Source organism: Haemaphysalis longicornis, unplaced genomic scaffold, assembly GCF_048455015.1.
Source record: "Haemaphysalis longicornis isolate Haplotype H1 unplaced genomic scaffold, Haemaphysalis longicornis Haplotype H1 scaffold_10, whole genome shotgun sequence".
Taxonomy (NCBI): domain Eukaryota; kingdom Metazoa; phylum Arthropoda; class Arachnida; order Ixodida; family Ixodidae; genus Haemaphysalis; species Haemaphysalis longicornis.
This window is the reverse complement of record NW_027526204.1, coordinates 69,233,189-69,254,502: the sequence shown is the minus strand read 5'-3', so window position 1 is coordinate 69,254,502 and position 21,314 is coordinate 69,233,189. Positions and strand designations below refer to the sequence as shown.

At 45.8% G+C, this 21,314-nt stretch overlaps 1 protein-coding gene and 1 long non-coding RNA gene across 8 annotated transcripts in view; one reads left to right on the top strand and one right to left on the bottom strand.

The window, feature by feature from the left end:
- Positions 1 to 15,444, bottom strand: part of LOC144158690 (uncharacterized) — a 47,262-nt gene extending 31,818 nt beyond the window's left edge. For 2 of the 7 annotated variants that reach the window (XM_077689739.1, XM_077689733.1), the window contains exons 1-3: positions 15,049 to 15,441; positions 10,668 to 10,807; positions 6,883 to 7,061 (exon numbers count right to left, since the gene is read on the bottom strand). The gene's annotated coding sequence lies outside the window, so the exon portion shown is untranslated. Of the gene's footprint in view, positions 1 to 1,491; positions 1,630 to 1,676; positions 1,716 to 6,882; positions 7,062 to 10,667; positions 10,808 to 15,048 lie in introns of those variants that run through there. The other 5 variants (XM_077689735.1, XR_013320165.1, XM_077689736.1 and 2 more) reach the window with 5 other exon arrangements.
- A 1,388-nt stretch (positions 15,445 to 16,832) lies between these two features.
- Positions 16,833 to 20,513, top strand: LOC144158686 (uncharacterized). Its single transcript, XR_013320164.1, has 2 exons — positions 16,833 to 17,023; positions 19,324 to 20,513. It is a non-coding gene; the product is annotated as an uncharacterized LOC144158686 (long non-coding RNA).
- The last annotated feature ends 801 nt before the right edge of the window (positions 20,514 to 21,314 follow it).

The window sequence follows — 21,314 nt, the reverse complement described above, 5'->3', positions numbered from 1 at the left end:
ATTAATTTCCAGCTATGAAAAATTCAGGCATTGTTCATGGTCTTGTGCGCTAAACCAGACTGCGGAAGCTACCATGCCATGTCCTTCAATGCACGCCATACTTGTTTTACAAATTCAAATTTCTTGGCGATTATTCAACCAGTTTAAGGTGAATTACCAAGGTGGAGCAAGTTCCTGCGAAGGAGTTTCTGATGAGGGAAAAATAACTTCTCTCGCAAATTTCTGGTAGGCATAAACCTCCGAGAGAGCTAGTCTTAAATGGGCAAGGAAAGCGTGACACTTCATTTGAATACAAAAGTTCACTACGGGAGGAACATACAATCAGATTTAAAGGCACATTTTTTTTCAGTAAACTAGTTCAGAAAATTGCAGGCGCTGCACAGTCAAAAACACAGTCAACAGTTAAATGCTGCCACTGATTATCACTATTAATAGTGCTCAGCAGTAATAAAAATCTTCCAAAGTGATGGTGTGTTGTTTCACAAGGAGACCACTACTGCATTGGGCCCGTAAAAATGCAGCTTTGTTGTGACTAAAAGTTCAAGTTTTCGGCTTTAATAAGCTAAAGGTACAGCTTGGCAATGATGTGCACTGTGTTACAAAACTACGACTAAATTTAGACCACCTTCTGAATATGTACTGTTACAAGTCTTGACACATGGGCATTTTTATTTTAGTGTGGAGTGCTTTGCCAGCTAGAGCAGGGGTTTTGCAGCGGGAAAGACGGCAGTGTCCATATCGGAAAGAGTGAACGAGGCACCTCAGGCAGAAAGAAAACAGAGCAGCAGCATCTGGTGAAAGGGAGGGCGGCACACGCTGCTAAGGTATCATCTGCCAGCGTGTTGCTACGGCTCAGTATGACTTACGGCCTCCCTCACACTTTCGCCGGGCGCTCCTACTCCTTTGGGACTTATCTGAACCACATACATTTGCGCGGGAGGTTCAAACACTACTTGCAACAACCTCGTTGGCGGTACCGAAATGCTTGAAGATAACGGCAGAGTAGCGCACACCGCCGTGAGTTTGCTGATCGCACGGCCACTTTCTAAGACAGAGCAGGTATGCACCGTTTGATTGATTGTGGGGTTTAACGCGCCGACGCAACGCAGGCGATGAGGCGCGCCGTAGTGGAGGGCTCCGGATTAATTTTGACCACCTGGGGATCTTTATCGTGCGCCGAAATCTCGTACACACGGGCGTTTTTGCTTTTCGCCTCCATCAGAAAAGCGGCCGCCGCGGCCGGGAATCGAACCCGCGACCTCGTAGGTATGCACCGTTACCGAAAAGACTGCAGTTCGCGCTGTGCACAAATTTTGCATTAGGGAGTATAGTAATCGTTATGTGATATTATTGCCTCCATCAGAGAAACCACTGTGGCTCAGATAAAAGCGGCACTTTTTGGGCTCAGCAACAGAATACCTTAGCCCCCGAAGGGGTAGTTCAATGAGAGGGAGCGAGAATAAACTTTATTGAGAAAAAAATAAAAAATACAATGGCGTTTTCGGGGTGGTTTCCTTAGTTCTGGACACCTTGAACTCAAGCCGCGTTCACAGCCCTCTCGACCGCATGATGCTGATCCTCAAGGGTGGAGCTGGCCAAGGCTCCTTTCCCTCCCAAAGCTCATGGGTGGGATAGGAATTGGGGAATGGACGTGGGGCTTGGTTGCAGTCTCTTACAATGTGATAGGGTGTCCCAGGGGCCTCGCAGAAGCGGAACTGTGGGGGAAAAACAAATAGGAGCCAAAATGCGCCCTCTGGTGGGGTGGGGTAAAGCGTTATTTGTAGGACCCGGAGGAATCGCTTCAACTTTCTTGGGGAGTTCATTCGTTCATTCATATTCATTCATATACATACCCTAAGGGCCTGTGGGCATTACATAGGGGGGGGGACTAAATTATACACAGATAAAATCAGTTCTTGGCAACACAGTTCAATAAATCAACCACATGGACAATAGGAACTACAACACTAAAAAGGAAAAAAAAACATTTTAGGCACAAGAAGCGCCGTACAGCGGAAATACAGATGTGAAACAGTAAAAAAAAATTAACATCATAAATATTCATTTTCAAGGAAAGCTAAGAGTGCAGATTGAAACGATGACGTCTGCATCAAGATGACTATGTGGGATGGCAATGAATTCCATTTGGCGATGCTGAGTAGAAGTGGGGAATTTTGATAAGCGTTTGTTCTGGCGAATATAGGGTTGACTTTATGCGCATGATCAAGGCGAGATGAAACGTGCGGGGCTGTACAAATGTGAGTGCGTGCAAACGGGTGGGCGCTGTGATACAGAGAGTGGACGTATGACAGTCTGGAAAATTTTCTGCGCGTGGCAAGGGGTGGAAGGGCAAGAGATTTTTTTCCTGGAAGATTTTCTGCACGTGGCAAGGGGTGGAAGGGCAAGGGATTTTTTCATGGAAGATACACTTTGCTGTCGGGAGTATGATGATAAAATGAACCTTGCAGCTTTATTTTGAACGGATTCTAGTTTGTAAGATATAGATGGTGGGGGTGCCATATTATTGACGCACTCTAATGAAGGTCTAATTAGCGAAAGATAAGCGCGAAGCCTGGTGTCAGAGTTAGCCTGCCGTAATCGATGCTTTAGGAGGCCAAGTTTTTAAGCGCTTTGGTAATGATAAATTCCATGTGAGAATTCCATGTCAGGTTTGCATTAAGAATATCTCCTTAGTATTTAAATGAGGAAACTGGTTCAACTTGCGTATGATTAATTATGTAACTATTGGGGATTGATCAGTACTTGTAGAAAATTTTACATATTTTGTCTTATCCGTATTAATTTCTATTTGCCATGTACGACACCAATTTGTTAACTTTGTTAGATCAGATTGTAAAGTAACAACATCATCCGGATTAACTATTGTTCTGTAAACCACACAGTCGTCAGCGAAAAGGCGTATGTGGGAGTCTATGTTGCTAGCTATATCGTTTATATATATTAGGAACAGTAAGGGGCCCAAAACAGACCCTTGTGGTACCCCAGATTTAACGCGCACGCTTTTAGATAAGAAATTATTTATTTTCACTGACTGAGTGCGGTTATTTAGGAATGCCTCAATCCAACGAGTAGTGTTCAGGTCCAACTGGAGATTGCGAATTTTAAGCAGTAATCGCTTATGAGGCACGCGGTCAAAAGCTTTAGACATATCTATAAAAATGGCATCGATGTAAGAAGAAGAATGCAAAGAAGTGTGGAGATCAGTTATTAGTTCAAAAAGTTGTGTCTGGCAGGATTTATTGCACCTGAAACCGTGCTGCGTTTCCAGGAGAAGATTATTTAGGTTCAAGTGGGTCATTATTTGGGAATGCAGTATGTGTTCTAATATCTTACAACAAACTGATGTAATAGAAATTGGTCTGTAATTACAAGGACTAGAGCTACCACCTGATTTGAAATTGAAGTTACTTCTGCTATTCTCCGGTCGTCTGGGATACATCCTGAGTCAAGTGATTGCTGAAAAATTAGAGCTAGAAGAAAAGATGATTTATCCATCTGAGTTTCAGTAGTTTGGTGGTGATACCATCGGATCCAGGACTGGTGCTAGGGGAAAGGCAATTGATAGCGCAGGCTATACCATTTGCAGTGATAGCTATTTCAGGAAATGGATGACTTATTGCGATTTCAGCAAGGTTTAATGACTCATTTATTGGTAGTTCTTCAGTAAATACTTCACTAAAGTGGTTATTTAGAGTCTCAGCGCACTCACTGAGGGAAAGTAAGCTGCCATCAGCACTTTTTAATGCAGGGAATGAGTTAGTTTGCTTAGGGTTTACCGTGCGCCAGAACTTCTTTGGATCGGTTTTTAATAGAGTAGGTAAAGTTGAGTTAAAGTATTTATCCTTGGCCTCAACAACCGCCGTCAGTGCCAGTTTAGTGAGCTGTTTGTACTGTAGCCAGTCAGCAACTGCATTGGTTCGCGAAGCCTTCCTGTAAGCTTTTTTTCTTATTTAGGCAGAGCTTAACATCCCGTGTAAACCAAAGATCATTGCTTTGTGTTTTAACGGTCAGTGTGGGAATGCAGGCATTTTCTATTTCTTTTAGTTTGTTGCGGAACAAGCACCAGTTTTGGTTAGTAGGTCTACTCTCGAAGTTTCTGTGAAAGTGAAGGGTGAAATCCGCGAGCATGCTGTTCATTTTATCGACGTCTGCGCACACGTAGTTCCGCAAGTGCTTTTCTTTTATAGTTTTATCTGGATGTGGCAGCGATAGCAAGCAATGAACAAGTTTATGGTCACTAATATCTTCCAAAACACGAACGCAGGCGTTGACGGGGTGATTTGTTAAAATTAAATCTAAGATGTGGTTTCCACGGGTGGGCTCTTGCACAAGCTGACTGAGGTTGTGAATTTGAGTGCAATGAAGAAAACGGAGATATTCCGCACGGTTGTAAGGGTTGTTAAGATGCAAGTTTGACCACTCAATATCGGCGTAGTTAAAATCACCAGCTAAAATTATCATACGATTCGAGAACTTGGCAGACACTTCCTGAAGCGTTTCATTTAGGAGTTCAACAAAGTTATTCTGACAATCCGGGGGGCGGTAACATGCCCCAATAACACATTTGATAGATCCAATGGTGGCAGAAATCCAGACTAGTTTGAGAGGGGAGTCAATTGTTATTAGTGACGGCTGGTAGTCCTGTTTGATTACGATAATAAACACCTCCTCCCCGAGAGACAGTTCAATCTTTGCAGAAAACAACAAACGGGCGAGGAAATCTTAATTCACTGTCTGTAATGACACAGAAAGCCAGGTTTCTGTTCCAATGATTATGTCCGATGAGCAAGTATGCATGTAGGTTTTCAAAAAATCTATTTTAGGGAGCAAGCTGCGGAAATTTGCTAGTATTATCGATAGTTTTTCCGATACGGCTACTGGAGAAAGAATTGAATCGGAATGTCATTGTGCAGTGGGGAATACTTTGATTACAGAATCTGAAGTAGGGTTGTACCGAAAGATACTGTTACGAAAGTGGAGGCTATTGAGGCGAATATTCATGTGGGGAATACTTTGATTACAGAATCTGAAGTAGGGTTGTACCGAAAGACACTGTTACGAAAGTGGAGGCTATTGAGGCGAATATTATATTTCTCATTTTCCTTGCGGGTTGACTTCACGAAATCACGGAGCTTTTTGCGGGCTAACTGAATTTTAGGCGAAAACCCCTCTTCCAGCCACACCTTTGGCCATTCAAGGTTTTTGAGTTTCGGCGCATTAAGTAAAACTTCTGATTTAGCCTTAAAGTTCAAAAATTTGACTATAATAGGACGCTGGGCGCCTGGTCGACGCTGGCCTATTTGGTGAGCGTGTTCAATGTCACCGACCTCGAGCTGGAGGTGAGTAGAGAAGAACTCTCGCACGATCTCTTCCGATTCCTTATAGCCCTCGCGTTCTACTTCGTCTAAACCCTTCACGATTAAGTTGTTTCGTCGCATCCTGTTGTTCATGTCATCAACAACCTCGGCTAGCTCATCGTTAGTTTTTGCTATGGTTTGTTTGACCTGCTGAACAGAATTATTGACAGCAGCAAACTAGCTATGAAACTGGGGAACACTACTGATTGCTTTTTCGATTGAGTTGACTTTAGCAATGATGTTAGTAACTTCTAGTTTGAGTTCGCGCAAAGTGGCCGAGGTTTCGGCGTGACACTCTCTCAAAAGCACAAGAACATCTTCAATCTTAGGACCAGGGTTAGACTCTACATCTCCTGCACATAGCAGAAGAAGCACGACAGAAGAAGCACGAGGCACGCGGAAAGCACCGAGGTGACCCTAGGGCACAGACCGCGAACAAGGCCGGCACTGGCGACAAAACGTTCGGTACCACCATGCACGAGTACACGGCATGCTCGAAACGAGCCGGTGCGCGCTCGATATGTGCACACGTCTACAACCATTTAGCCCTGAGACATCGGTTCAAAGTAAACAAATTGGGATCAGCAGCCACAAGAAATAAGCAGAGCCGAAACACAGTGCTAAAAACTATGCATACCTAGTCAGGGTTCGTACAGGCTTCAAAAGCAAAAATTCAAGAGTTTTTCAGGACTTTCAAGGACCAGAAAACACATTTTCAAGGTCCCCATCTATGTTTTATCTGGGATTATTTATAACTTTTCCAACACAATGCAAAAGCTTTTTATAGCACAATACCTAAGCACATTAGTGCACATCTAGATAGGTGCTAACGGGTCCGTAAATGCTCCCCCAGCTTTATTTTTTTTATTTCATGGCTGGTATTTACAGGTTTTTCTTTTTTCTTTGTGTTTTTCTGAGGCTGTTTGATTTCAAAACTTGGTTAATGTTGCCTGCATCTCCTGCTTCGTCAGCAAGAGTATCAGCTGAAATTAAATCGAGCAAGTGTTGCTTCAAGGCAGGATGAACTATGTACACGTCTACCATTTGCACATAAAAGCAAATGTAGATGGAGCGTATGAGGCACAGTGAACATGCAATGAGCAAGCGTCCACAGACTAGATGCAAGATAGAGAACAAGAGCTGGCTTTTACTAGATTGTATCGTGATATGGATTGGATCGACAAGTGCCTGCTCCCAATGTTGCCTTGTAATAATGAAAATCCACCAAACTTGTAATTTCGCGCAATACACTGAAACTTGATTGTTACAATGTTTCCTTACATTTGTTAACACCTGGAATCCATGACAAACACTTTAAATTCTTGTGACAATACATGGCAATTGATTCTCTCCAGAAAAATCAAGGGTTTTCAAGGACCATGTAAAAATTCCAAGACTTTCCAGGCCTTGAAATTGACACTTCTAAATTCAAGGGTTTTCAAGGTTTTCAAGGACCTGTGCGAACCCTGCTAGTGAACGAAAAACGACAACTTAGCAGCTGTACGTTGTGGCTGCAAATCCCGTCTTGACAGCAGCGATGATGCCTTAAGTAGGCTCCGGTGGCGCCGGAACTTGTGACGTCAGGTCCGCGCACCCTCTCTTTGCAGCACGAGGCAGCCAAGCGGATGAGGTGCGATGTGGCCCACGCAGTTGAATACGCCGCCGGCGAGCTGGTACCGGAATCTAGAGAACGAAAAACGACAACTTAGCAGCTGTACGTTGTGGCTGCACTGTTTGTGCACTGGGGGGTAATGTCGCTCTAGCCAGTAGTGTTGTGCAACAACATACCACAGTGGCTGGGTTGCCATATGCTGGAACCATTCAATTACCATTCGATGCATGCGAGCTGTTCATAGCCCCCTTCGATATCACATTCCAGTCCGTTCTCATATTTGTTCCTCAAGAATTGGTTACCTTTTAAATGTTTGGTACTTTTTAAGCGTTTTGAGCAAAAGGAAGCATCCGTCACTTCGATAGTGATGGCAGGCCACCAACCTTGCTTGTTTTCAAGGTTTCGAAAGTTCCTACCCTGGCTAGGCAAGACTGCTTACCAATCCGCCTCTTTCACAACCCCACTGCGCATGTGCAGTCCCCTAGCGGCCAAGTCTCTAAGCAGTCCGGCAGGGGCAGCAGACGACATTTCCCACAGCTCCCGCACAAGCGAGAAGGGATCGTGGTTGTATTTACATCATTTGATTTTTTAGTGTGCTCGTTGTGCACAGAACAATGCCCACAACTTGTGCTACGTTCCGCTGTAACTCGGAGTGCTGAAAAGGGAACGGTGTCGGCTTCTATCGCATTCCGTCGGCCGCACACGATCGGCTACGGCGGCTTGCGTTGCTCGGGTCGGCTGTGGTGATGGGAACTTTAGGCTTAGCATCCTGGCGGATATTTGATCGTCGCTATCTGTGCAACTGCGAAGGACAATCCGTAACACAACTTTTCACCAAACTATCATACCCTTTCTCGCATGTGGAACTTTTTAAGCTATAGCTGCCGTTTGAGCGATCGGTGACCAAGACATCTGCGTAGCCCATGGCGTAGCCTGATTCGATGCTTCCGCGCAAGTATCGCCATCTCTCGGCCGCTCGGCGCACCGCGTGCAGCGGCGACCGGTCAGCGTAGGCTTGCATCACGGCAGATATCTGATCGCCGCTTTTAAAATAAGCCCTGATAACAATCCCTAGCACAATTTTTCACCACAGTAACATCTACTTTCTCGCATGTGGAACTTCTTTAGCGATCAGATTGATTCAGAAGAGCAGCGACAAGCACGGTTGCTACCGTGGTCTGCGCTGGTTCGAGCCGCTGAGTGTGCCGAGGTGGCAGGCGTGGACGGCATGTGCGCGGACTGTTTACGAAGGCAGAAAAGGCTTCACGATTGCTTGCTTTATCCATTTCGTGTGAACAAACGCGCAGAATCTACAAATTCAGCTCAGCGATCGTCGTAGTTGACCATGGAGCAAAAAGAGTGGGCGGAGCGACGCCGACGACGCATCTCATGCGCGCATCAGGCCATGTGTCTCAAACTCACGCATACGACTAGTCGTGGCGACAGTCGTAACGATCAGTCGCATGCGAGTCGCGTGTACCAATCATACATGTGTCCAGCGCTTAAAGGCCGCGTGAGAACTGCCGGCGCTTGTTGAGCTGGTGATCGCAGTTCATGCCAGACGACTCCAAGTACTGCTCAATCTGCTGCTCGGACGGCACACGGATCTGTCCGAGATTTCTCTGCCAGCCCTCATTCAGGGATAAGAAGCCGCCTGGTATTATGTGATGACCAGGGGCTGTCGTCTTAGGGTGATTGCACCAACACAGAAGAAAAACTTTGGCTGCTCCTTGCCGAAATGTGGGATTGGTGTGCATACAACGAGAACGCGGAGGAAACGCCGGCGAACCCTACCGTTTCAACTTCCGCTGGGAATGCTAGGTGGCAGCACACCGCAATGAAAGAGGCGGATTCAGGTTTTCCATGATTTGGTGAAGCCACTTATAAGATGGGTTGCTCATGTTGATGCTGGCCACAGCGAGAGCCTGTTGCGAGTCAAATACCACTACGAATGACCAAGCAGCAAAAGAGCATCTGATTCCAGTGCTTGTTCGTTCTAGCACTGATAAATGTCTGCATCCCAAATTCTCTACCAAGCATAGGATGTGGCCAAGGGACAGACCATGAAGCACAGCACGGATGTCATAACCCCTCCTTTTTTTCTCTATGCGTTGCTTTGTGGTCTGCTGTCCATAACTGGAGCTTTCTTATGAACTACTCGATGTTATCATAGTCAATCTGCTTCAAACTTCAACTTAGTGCATGACGAAGTCAACAAGGGCAACAAAAGTTAGTACCACTGGTCTGATCACAGTGGACAACAGGTACATTCCAGAAAATTTGACTGTCAATCTGACCACATTTTTGCAGCTGTTATTTGTAGTTGCATTTTATGCCAGACCCAGTGCACATCGACTAAAGGTATGTCAAGTACATCCAAAGAACCTTCTGACATTGTTTGATTTTTCATGGACACACTGCGTTTAAAGCACCTACTACTTTCAGCGCAAATAAAAGCTGAAACAGCCCCTTGGATGAGCCCCCACACACGACAACAAAATTTACCCGCGCTTGTCAGAAGGCTAGCTCTTTCACCCGGCTGGCTTAGGTATCTTTTTTTCCACGCACGCATTTTTGCAATGCATAGTGTTTTTTGGAAACACCATGGCCATGGTAAACTAAATCCATTTTCACAGTGAAAAAAAAACTGAATCAGAAAGAGTTCTAAACGTCCAAACAAAAATTAAATAGCTTTCTCCAGGAGGTACCGCAGTTTGCCATTAACGCCCACAGTATCTTCGTAGTACGGCCGCTGTGGCACTCCTCAGCCGCCATTTGGCGCATTGCTTGGTTCTGAGGTGGCCATAGAGTTTCTTACAAAATACACTAGAGAGGAATCTGGCGCTAGCGTCTATGCAGCTCACGTCAAGCCGTCTGTATCGTCATGAACCGCCATTATACATCGTGCTCGCCTTAGTTTCATCATTGGCTTGGATTGAAACATTTTAGTGACCGCAAATTTAAACAAAGTGCAACAAAAATGCGACAAATAACATGCAATTGTGTATGTGGAAAATAAAAACAGGCTGTTTTAAACTAAAGAAAAAGGAAGTAAAGCAATAGTTTTGCCGGAACGGTTGTGCCTGCTATTCCGCAGGCCTAGGTTGTAGTTACGAACAATGCTAATATTTGGTGGGGGAAACTCATTAGAGACTCTGATATTATGAATTTTATTATTATTTCAAATAATAAGTTGGTTGAAGAGTTTGGAAAGTTTTTTGAGCACGCCTATGAAAACTTTGCCTTCGTGGTGAACCGGTGCACCCACCGTCAGCTAGTTTAACAAGAAAAAAGAAAACGTCGCGTTAAACAGTAGTGGACGATGACAAGATAGGACGCATACAAGCGCCCGTATCCGTCGTATCTTGTCTTCGTTGAAGTACGTTTTGTTTCTTCTTTTCGTCTGCTACAAATTTTGCGGCGGCATATTACCCGCTCAGTCATAAGTCCTTCGACTGCGGCATAAGCAACGTCAAGCGCGATCACCTACTGCCTGCTGTTTCACCGAACACAGCTACAGCAGAACAGGCAGGATTTCGGCTTCCTTACAGATCGTAAACGCCTTAATGCATAGTGAAGAAAGCAAATGCCAAAAACCGCTTAAAAATCCAATTGTCATGCCAAGCCCAAGCCAAAAAGGGGGTCTTCCCATGAACCCCCACGACGACATAGCTTACCAGGTGCAGTTTCCTCTTTAGTATTCGCCCCGAGCGCGAACACAGTCGACCCCTGGCGGCGGCGGAACGAACCACTCCTAGTGTGGATGGCGCTCTCGGGTCAACTGCTTGTTCACGTTGCGCGTGGCGCAAGACGTGTGCTGCGTACGACAAAACAACCAATATGTGTACTCGTTTGACAGTAAACAATGACATAGTTACCTCTGCTTGCGCATTTCCTCTAGAAACAGAATAAACAGCGGCGGTTGTGGGTTAATGCGCTGGTTTAATAGCACGAAACATCTTCGCCGTGGTCACCGCTTGAGTGTGAAACGTGCTATAAACATTGCTTCCACACACTGCACTTTTCTCATTGTTGAATGCAGCCGTCTGCCGTTTCGGGAACGTCGAAGGGTGCTTTTCGAAGGTGATAAAAGTTTAGTACGCGAAACAGGTAAGAAGCAACAAGACCTGTGCGTACCCGTGCATTTGCCACACCCTTCTAAAATTACGCTGTTTCCTTATAGAAAGAAAAAAAAAACAAAAAAAAATCATGCTGCCCACAACCCATGTGCTTTCGCCCATACATTACCGGGGATGTATTTACACCCACAAGCGCCTGTGTGATCGTGTTCTTCCTGTACCTTTTATAAAATAAATACCATTTTTTGGACAGTCGTTGTTTATACTGAGTTGCTAATTTTACGTATTATTTAAAATACGTTTCTATGGATGTGCAAGAGTGTTTCGGGGGATTTCTCGGTAAAATTAAGCAGTTGTGAGTTTGCGTCTGTCATGTGGCATTTCGTGTGTCATTTGCATATATAACATTTTCAAATCCCGACATCAATCAACTTGTCCAGAAATGTGTCTCACTAAGCGTAACCAAATGCCTAATATGGTCACGTCTTAACCTCTTAAGGTGGACCTAAGTTTACAGAAAGGAAAAATCGCGTGATATAATGAACGTTGTGGCCCACATGTGTGAGAGGTGGTGTGTGCCATGGCTCGCTGTTTTTTTTTTAATTTTTTCCCACAATGCTTGCTTTCAATACAATTTTGAAAAAGGCGAGCCACAATTCCTGGACAATCTCGGACCAAAGGGGGTTTAGCAGTTTTGAAAATACGTATTGAAGTAATGCTTTTTCACCTCTACAGAACACGACGCCTAGCGTACTTTCGATTGTAAGTAATACCAGAGTCCTTCAATGCTTTACTGGTCACGAAACTGCTCCGTAACTGAATGGGAGAGCTTCATATGCTGCGTTTGGCCGCCGCGCGGTGGCACCACCCTCTCACTGAGGTCACTCCTCGGGCGGCGTTGCGCTGGCTCGAACGGCGGAGCCGCGGCGAGTTGTGTTTGTTTTGTGCGGGAAAAAAAATGTAACGTGCATCTCGCGCTCGATGCCTAACATGTGTTGCGTCCCGGGATGTCGTTCCTTGTGCAACGATACCACAGAAAATGTTTCCTTGTTCTGTTGACCGAGCGACGGGGAGCTGCGAGAGAAATGGAGGCGTGCCATTCCAAGGCAAGAAACGGGAGATTTCAGCTTCGATTATAAGTGTGTGACCGTGCGTGGAAATGCACTGTGTGTGAGAATGGAAAAAGCAATGTACCATTTTGAGAGCATCGTGGACCTATAATTGTACAAGGCTAACTTAAAGCCAGATTTTTGTCATATCAGTCAGGTTGCAGCGGGGCTTCATTACCTGTTTGCAAACTTGTATTACCTTGCGCTCAGGCTCGCGTGTAAAAAAGCTTTGGGATGTCCTTGTGCTTTATTTTCATATTTCCGCGAATCATCCCTGAGGGTTCGTCTTGTTTGTTTTGTAACCGCGCGTGGCCGATTCCGGTTTCTTATCTGGCGTTTCAACCGGAGCGCCCGTTTGTTCTTTTTGTCGTACGTCCCGTCGGGCAATATTGTTTGTTATAAAAAGGGTTGCCACCTTGTCGCCAACTTTATTTTTTGTTTCTTCGACAATGTTCTCGATCCCATTTCCATGAATCTGAAATTAATAACGTTCCGAGAGTAATGCATGCATAGCAAACGCCGCGCAACACACTTTATTGACGTTCATCTGTGCACGTCACACTGCGTACTGCTTCTTCGACATTTGTGTTTCATTCTAGTCTTTTGTAGTGCAGGATCTCGCTAGCTCGCTGCGTTCAGAAAAGCTTTGCGTCGTTCTTGGCTACGTGGCAATATTCTGATTCCTCCGTGTGCTGCACATCGCAGCGCAAAAAAAAAAAAAAAAAAATTGTACGCTGGACCACGCTCTTTGTCTCCCTTCGTAACATTGAATTTTTGTTGCGTGTGATAAAATCAGTTTTATTGTTCTTTTTTTCGCTTCCTCTTTTTGCAAGGATTGCAAAGCGTGGAAGCGGAAAGACACATGGTGCAACATATATCTCTTCGTGTTTTGATCCTTCGCGTTTCTGCAGCGTTTTTGGATGTTCTCAAGTATGTACCCACTCATTGAAACGACAATAATATTGGGCTATCTCTTTTAGTGTTCTGTGCATTCCAGAGCAATCAACGGATTCATTAAGCGTAGTCTGAACGACGCGTACTTGGTTTCTTTCATTTTTTTTATTGTATTATCGATAGGCCCTCAGCAGTCCGTGACTACGCAGCTACCGTATGTGTGGTATTTACAACTTTTGCTTTAAGAAAAGAAGAAATAGAGATTTAAAAATCCGAAAACACGACGGCGCAGCGCTTGTGCCAGAGCACGCAGAAGCCGTTGCCGTTCGCGGCCGAAGTCTACGGTAATTTACTACGAAAAATAAAACCCCATTGATGGAAGCTGATTACTGGACTATGCATCGCTAACTACTACGAAAAAAAAACCACACTTAATCAGCGCGCAGACACCAAAAGCAGCGAGCGTTTGCACGCCAAGAGCAGGCCAATTTCGCGGCGGCTGGATGACCTTCGTGAGGCGGTGGCGCCTGTAGTGGCGCGCGCGGTCCCTATATAAAACGAGCGCCGAAGTTTCGTGACCAGTAAAGCATTGAAGGACTCTGGTAATACTGATAACCAACGTTTGGCTTTTCGCGTTACATGCGTTCTCTTCTCGCTGCTCTTGCAACGTTGGTAGACTCCCCCCCCTCCAAAAAAAAAAAAAAACGAAATGTAGAAAAAACATTTATCCTTGCACTTTTTTAAGCAATCCTCAAGAATTAAATGCCAAGACAAAGGCGATGTTCAGTTTACAAAACAAAGTAGTTACCGGGAACCCGTAGCGCTGATTCGCAACGAGAAATAAAAAGGAAACGTTTTACTACATCTGCAACAGCGTAACTTCATTTGCCATCTTTAGAGTTCGTAAGCGACCTTATACGCAAGAATGCAAACACACCTCGCTGTTGCAGGCGCATGTTGGATTTTAAAAGGAATGCAAATGGTGAACAGAGCAGCCGTAACAGAAAATTTGTGCTCATTGTGAGGTCCCAGAAGCTTGGTTTGCACACTGTAAACCTGCTTATCACTTTGTGAAAACCTAGCTAAACATGAGATGTTGCTTGTACTGCGTGCGTTGACAATTCAATTCGCGAGTTCACTTGCGAAGAAAGTCGTAAATAAGTGACCCGACACCATTATTCATCAAACCTTCCTTCAGAGTCGCTACAATTTCATTTGAAAGACCCGTTAGAGCAGTTACGTTTATATCTGTTTGAAACAAGTGGGCGAGTTACGCTGCTGTGCCGAAACCATTGTATTTGAGCTAAAGAACGAATTACCGCTCACACGGAAACAATTTTTATGTGGATTCTAGTTTCCACTCATTCATACAGTGGCTGACAGCTGTACCGCTACACGCGTGATAAACATAGAAAACGACGCGCAGACGCTCCGATGAAGCTGTGCGCGCGCTGAAAGCATAGTCTCGCTCGCACGCACAGCGCATGCGTGATGGTTCGCGCTGGACACGGTAGGCTGCTCTGATAGTACCGGCGGCCACGCGCTCCCGTGTTCACCCTTAGCGAGATCACCACTGCACATACAATTTCGTCGGCCGTACCACTACGTCAGTGCACGCCCTCCGCGTCGCAAGCCAAAATCGCTTAGTAAGATTATTCCTACGAAATCCGCACTAGTGAAACCATTCAAACTGCACTATGTCACAACAAACCTGCATTTTATACAGTACACAACATCCGTATCTGACACGAAACGGCAAAACAGCTTCCTACACCTATTCCCGGACTCGCTACATATCCGACCGTATATTCTGCGCTGTCTGACGAGTCCGCTCAGGGAAAATCCGGCAAAACACAACTGCAACCGAACACACTCGGGCCAGCCTTGCAAAGTTCGCCAGACCATCCAAAACTGTGTACCTGGCCGCCCGATACGGGAGCAAGACCGACACGAAGTGCTGTAGGCGGGGGGCATACCTTTATCGAAGCATCCAGACGGCCCCCAAAAGCTTTCGAGCAGTCGCTGACGGGGTTTCCGACAAAGTTGAGCTCCCGCGGGGTTTCGCAAAAGAACGAACCACTTTTCTGAACGGCGTCGTCCCGTGCAAATCCGTCAAACAACTACTTCAAGCACGTCAGTTGCTCAGAGAAGTCATGAACGAAACAACCCCGGTGCACAGAAGAAATGCATACACGGTGTAAATTGATGAAGCACAAATGAGAAAACGTATTGGTTAATTAACAGCACAGGTTGGAAGCAGGCTTTCCTTGATATTTCGACTACGGACACTGCGGATGCTGCGGACGCGACCACTGCTGCCTCCTGTATTAACTAAGCCTGCTCGAAACGCTTGCGATGTCGTGCAAGACCGACGCTGTTTCTGGTTGACAAAATTTCCGCTAGGACCCCCGTATTCCTACGGCGCTATTCCAACTCATTTAAGGTCCAAATAAAAGACTTTCAGTTAATTAAAGAAAGTATAAGTGACACTGTTTAAAAGCTAATGTAGTCGCTTTATGGGGAACAAATGAGAGACAGTCAAAGAGAGTTTGTTAATCTCTGTGGGCCGTACTAATGACACCCGCCGATCCATGCCGCCGATTTCATTGCAAGAACTTCTTGTCCTTCCGCCCACACGCTGACATCCATAAAGTTTTAAAATCCGGGATTTTTCGCGGACAACCAGACCCCTGCACATGGGTCTGGTTGTCTGGTATTCTGGAAAGAAAAAGAATACTTTTTCGTTTCTCCATGTCCCTGCAGAACTTCGCCGGCCTCGCCGAATCATCCACCGTTGTTACTCAAGAAAACGCCCTATCCAGTGTAACAATTCGTAAATTGGCTTTGTAAATTTGATACTAGAATCGTGATTTGGCAGTTGCCGTTCAGTTCTAATAGCTTTTCACGTCAATGCCGAGTTGCAAAACTACATGGGTCTATTCGTTTCACCTGCACCACGTGAACCAGTTCAGGCGGTGCAGCACTTCGCCGTTCGTTTCAGTGGTGCAGCTCGCGGCACCTGAACCACGCCGTTCGATTCACCGGTGGTGCCGACGGGTGCAGGACGAGTTCACGGCTTTGCCTGCACTCCCTGCCGAGGAGGTGCAGAAGCAGACGACAAAAGTGCAGGGCTGGTTCCGCCAATGGCGGAACCCACTTTGCATTGCTGTGAACTGGTTCAAGAGGTGCAGGCTGAATCGAATAGACCCCAAATTTGACTGTGAGTCTTTCATATGATACTTAAATGGGTGCATTTTGGCCTGTCTGTCTCTGTGCATGTCAGTGCGTCTTTGAAATACATTGACATCATAGCTGGAACGTGCGAGGTTTAAATGCTCAAATTGGCCGGAAGTACGCATTACCCGACGTTTAAATTGATTGAGTGATTGATTTATTGGTTTATTTAATGTAAGTTTTAACTCGCCGAAGATACACCTGGGTTGTGAGGCTTGCCGTTGTGAAGGGGTCCGGAATAATGTCGACTACTTGGGAATCTTTAACGTACGGCCAATTCTCGACACAGGGCCGTTTTCGTTTTTCGCCTCCACCAGAAAATCAGCCAGCACGGCTGGGAACGGCAGAACTGAAAATAGATCTAAAGTGTAAATAAAGAAGCCCCTAAAGTCAAATTATAAGGTTTGTGGTTTATTAAAGAGAGAAACTACGAAAGCATCCCCAGCTTGGATACTTTAAGCCTAGCGATTGTAGCGCTTCCGAGCGGTGCATGCATAACCGCCTTTTTAATCGTTGTGACTAGTCTTTGTTGTAGCTTCTTCTACTAACTTGTACTTCAACGTTACGCCATATGGGAAGCGATGTTTACGCGCGAGCGTGGGATGCTAACGACGTTGCGGCTCGAACCCCTCGAACCATTTGACTGGACGTTTTCTGGCAAGTGTTTTCCCGTGTTGCTTAGTGTTCCTGGTGTAACCCCCCCACCTCCTGACAACGGTAAGCCCTACGAAGTGACTTCTCTTGGAAGGAATCGCAAAACATCGCTTTTGTTCAATGCTTCGCTTTTGGGCATAGTTGTTCTACACCCTGGCTCTGCGTGACCCTGCTGTGCATCGGTGTTTTGTGCCTGGTTCACAAAGTCTTGTTGTCTGCGCAAAGAAGCCAAGTCCAGTGAAGTGGTTGGTGTCTAACCGCGCCTGGGCTCAGCGTCATGTGTTCCCGTCGAAACGTGCGAGTATCCCGCGAGCTGCTAGAACGTGTTTACAGGACACCACCGCTGTTTCCGAGAAGCTGTGTCCAGTGGTGCACCCACGGGGGGGTTCGGGGGTTGTAACCCCCCCCCCCCCCCTCCCCTCAGAGGTCCGTCGACCCAAACCCCTACGCACGCCTCTTCCGCCGAACCGAAACCGAAGTTAATTCACCGAGCGAAGTGTGTAGTCTCGGAAGCTTTTATTATTGGATATTCACAGTTAAATCTCGAAGAAGAATATTGTATAACCGGCATTAAAAATAAAAGAAAAGTAGCGCACGAGCTTTTAGGATTGTGCTTTTAAGACTGTGCGGACCAGCTTGCGTATATAACTTGAAGTAGTTTGAGAAAAAATTTTAGTAACACAAAAAGTGTTCGTGGTCAGGAAATTTCTGAATTCTCAAGAATCCCTGGGGGTTTTAAATGATTCCGTAGCCACCCCTCCCCCCTACGGCACTCCACATAGCCCACGCTAAACCGCAAATAGTAGCACAATTCTTGTAGGGCCAGATTATACCACTTTCTGAACTTCTGTGCGCAACTTCCATCACGAGATCTGAGTCATTCGTCGTCTTCTAGAAAAAAAGGACGCTGAAATTTCCCATAGGTTGGGACTTAGTATTGTCGAGTTTGCCTTCTGGCCTCAAATCAAATCTAACAAGATCAGATCGAAGTTATTTTATTTCGTTTGAAAGCTTAAACAACAGTTTTTCCTTCAATACAAAGCACTGTGCGAGCCCCCCCTCTCCCGTTGAATAAAGAAAGGTTCGGTTTTCCTTTATATATATCGCCTGAGTTTGTAACATAGCGAGGAAGGCAGCAACGCTACGTGCACAGTTACGAAACCACTGATCATGGATAACAATGATGTTGTGTTGAATAGGCTTTCAGAAATATGTGTTAATGTGACTGTTCAGTGCAAATTGTGCCAACCTATACGAACAGATTTCGTTCACTTGCAGATAAATCGAATTTGAGTAAACTTTCACATTCTGACGTATTTTAAGTTTGGGCCCTGTCTTTGTTCCTCGAAACTGGCTTCGCCGTGTAAACCGTATTTTGCAGTTGGTAGACAGGCGAACAGCCTTTTTTAGTATCTGGTATAGCAGCGAATAGTTGCGCAGCCCTCGTTGCGTTTGCTGTCTTTTCGTGTTGTTTAGAACTACTTCGGGCGTCAAGGCCCGGTCAAGACTGACCGGAGGATGCGGCTATTACGGGGTGAGGAGATCGTCCTGGCCGAGTGTCGCAGGGCATCGGGTATCCGTGTTGTAGAAGATTCCGCACTCCCTGTGGTGTTCGTTCCGGGCTCCGAGCCCTCTCTCTACTTCCAATGGCCGTTCCTGTTCTTTCCACTCTTTGCTTCCCTGTTTTGTCTCAACTATTTCGTCTACGTCAATAATTCTTTTGCCGGAGCGCGCGTTTTCGGGTTCAAACTTTGTGTCTGTTAGTGTTGGGTTCCTTTGTTGTTGGCGGGACCATGGTTGATTGACTGCGGAAAATGTGCCCAGAATGCGCTTTTCTTTTCAATGACCTGGTCGAAACAAATCAAAGCCCTGTCCGCCAGGTTCACGGGGAGCAGCTGCCGGCGGCGAGGTCTCACTTAAGAAACGCTGCTGCACTTCGTTGGTCCACACCATCAGCTATGTTCCGTTTAGTACTCTTGCTCTTGTCGCGAAGCCCCCGTTCAATTTGCTTTTTTCTTCTTTCAACTACTTCTTCGGCCGCCAAGGCCCAGGTTTTTAAAAAAATGCATGTGGAGTGTATCTTTGCACGCCGACCGACCGGAAGAAACGGCTGTTATGGGGAGCCATCGTCCCAGCTTGGGTTACAGAGCGGTAGCGGCGTTCCACACCCCCCGTGGCGTCGGCACTGGCCGGTTTCGGGTTCCGGGCACTGGGTGTAGTTCAAACGACCTTGCTGTCTTTTCCACTGTTTACTTCGGTGTGTTTTGTCTGAACTACATTCTTTGCGTCAATAATTCTGAAAGTGCGTGTTTTCCAGTGCAAACTTTGTGTCTGCATGTCATTGGTCCTTTTCTCTTTGGCAGGAACATGGCTGATTGGTGTTCATAAGCGTCTACCGGATTGGCTGCAGAAAGTGGGGCCAGAATTTGCTTTTCTTCCATGGGTCTACTTGAAGTAACTATAAACCCGCTCCGCCGGCTGCAAGGGGGCCCTGCACCAGGAAATCATTCGAGAAACGCTGCCGCCCGCCGTCCGGCCCTTTCGCCAGGAGACCGCGATCCAGTCAGCCATGCCCCGTTAATAAGTACTCTTGCTCTCTTTACTGGTTTTCTCATTTAATGTAATAATTGTATTGTTTCAAATTTGTGTTCAAGATCAGACAAGGTCATCAGTAAATTAGATCAGTAAATTAACGTGTCGACTGCTTCACCGCTCGACCAACATGCTGCCGTAGCGGCAGTTATTGGCCAAAATTTGTTGCTACGTACACTCTCTTGACTATTTTCTCGTTTCATGTAATAAGTGTATTGCTTGAAATTTGTATGTGTTAATGATCTGCGATGCGATGAGGTTTTTGAGGGGGGGGGGGAAGATGTGGTGAAAAGGGCCCGAAACTGTCTGGCGTGGGGTGCCGACACCTTATCAGGCCCATTAAGGATCTGCCAATGTTATTAGTATATTGAACCAGTTAACTTAAAAATACTGAAACTTCTCGACTGCTTCCCTGCCGATCACCATGCTACGGTAGCGGCAGAGAAGGGACAATATTCATTATTACATAATAGTCAACTGTACTGCGAAATTTTTTCTCTCTGAATTTTTGTAAAAATAAACGTCACGAGGAGACTGCACGTGCTTTACTCTTGGCTTTACTTCATCAGTGAAGAAGGTATTCAGGAATGCTTTAATTCTATTTCCTCCTCAACCCGATCTCCCGTCATCCCTTCCTTCCAATTCTACTTCCAAACCTGGGTGCGGGGCTTTGGGCAAAGGCAAAAAGGCTTCGCGTATCTTCTTTTTTTATGTGAAGGTGCACCCATTATTATATTCCTCCTGCAGGCGCATTGTATAGGTTATGGCGGCTGATTTATTGCTTAATTTTTTTGTGTAAAAATAAAAACTCGCCTACTCATTATAGTTTTATATGTTTCCTGCTTTATGATTATTTATTTTTATTTATTTGTATTGCTTACATGTCTATATTGGTTCTTTTATATTTTTACATTTATATATTTTTGTTTTATATTTGTTGTCAAAATTTCAAACCCCCCCCCAGACAAAAATCTGGGGTGCGCTAATGGCGGTGTCTGTCTAGCGGACGTCGTGTTTAGTGTTTGTTCTTGTGTCCCAATATTGTCGCGCTTGTTACCATGTCGCAGTCGTTTCACCAACTAGCCCACATTTCTGCGTTGGAGGGTATGCCTGGTGTGGTTTGTGGTGTTTGTTGTGTCTCCAGCATTGCTGTCTGTGCCAAACATTTGTTGACGCGTGGGGCCGCTTGCGTGTGCGCTGCTTTGAGCAGTCTTGCGGAAGTTGGCGGAGATGCGTACTTTCGTGGCGGCCACCCTTCCGCTGAAGTGGTTTTTGTCGCCGGGTTTGTGGCTGAAGTGATGCTGTTTGTCGGACATTTCTAGCGGCGAGATGGTCAGATCGACCTCTTTGCAGCGAGAGCTTTGTGCATGTCTCGTTGCGCCCTTCTGGTACCTTCACTTTCCCGCTGTTCCATGGCAGGTAACAGCGCGATTGGTCGCATTGCGTCACTGTCGAATGTTACGATGAATCGTGTCGAATGTGTTGTGTCACTGGCCTCTCAAAAGCTAGCAGTTACACTCTGTGAAGGGTGATAACCAGCGACGGTGTTGCACATGCATTTTTTTTTTCATTGTGTCTAATGGCATGTCGAACGTACCCCAATCCCATAATCTGAAGGTAGGTCGGGTGTATCTGACCCCAACGGCTAAAGATACGTCGGACATACACCGGTCCCAGGATCTAAAGTTACTATCGTTATAAACTGAAATACGAACAACAAGGCGCGTGGATTTCAGTACATGCCGCGCATCCTGGCGACGGG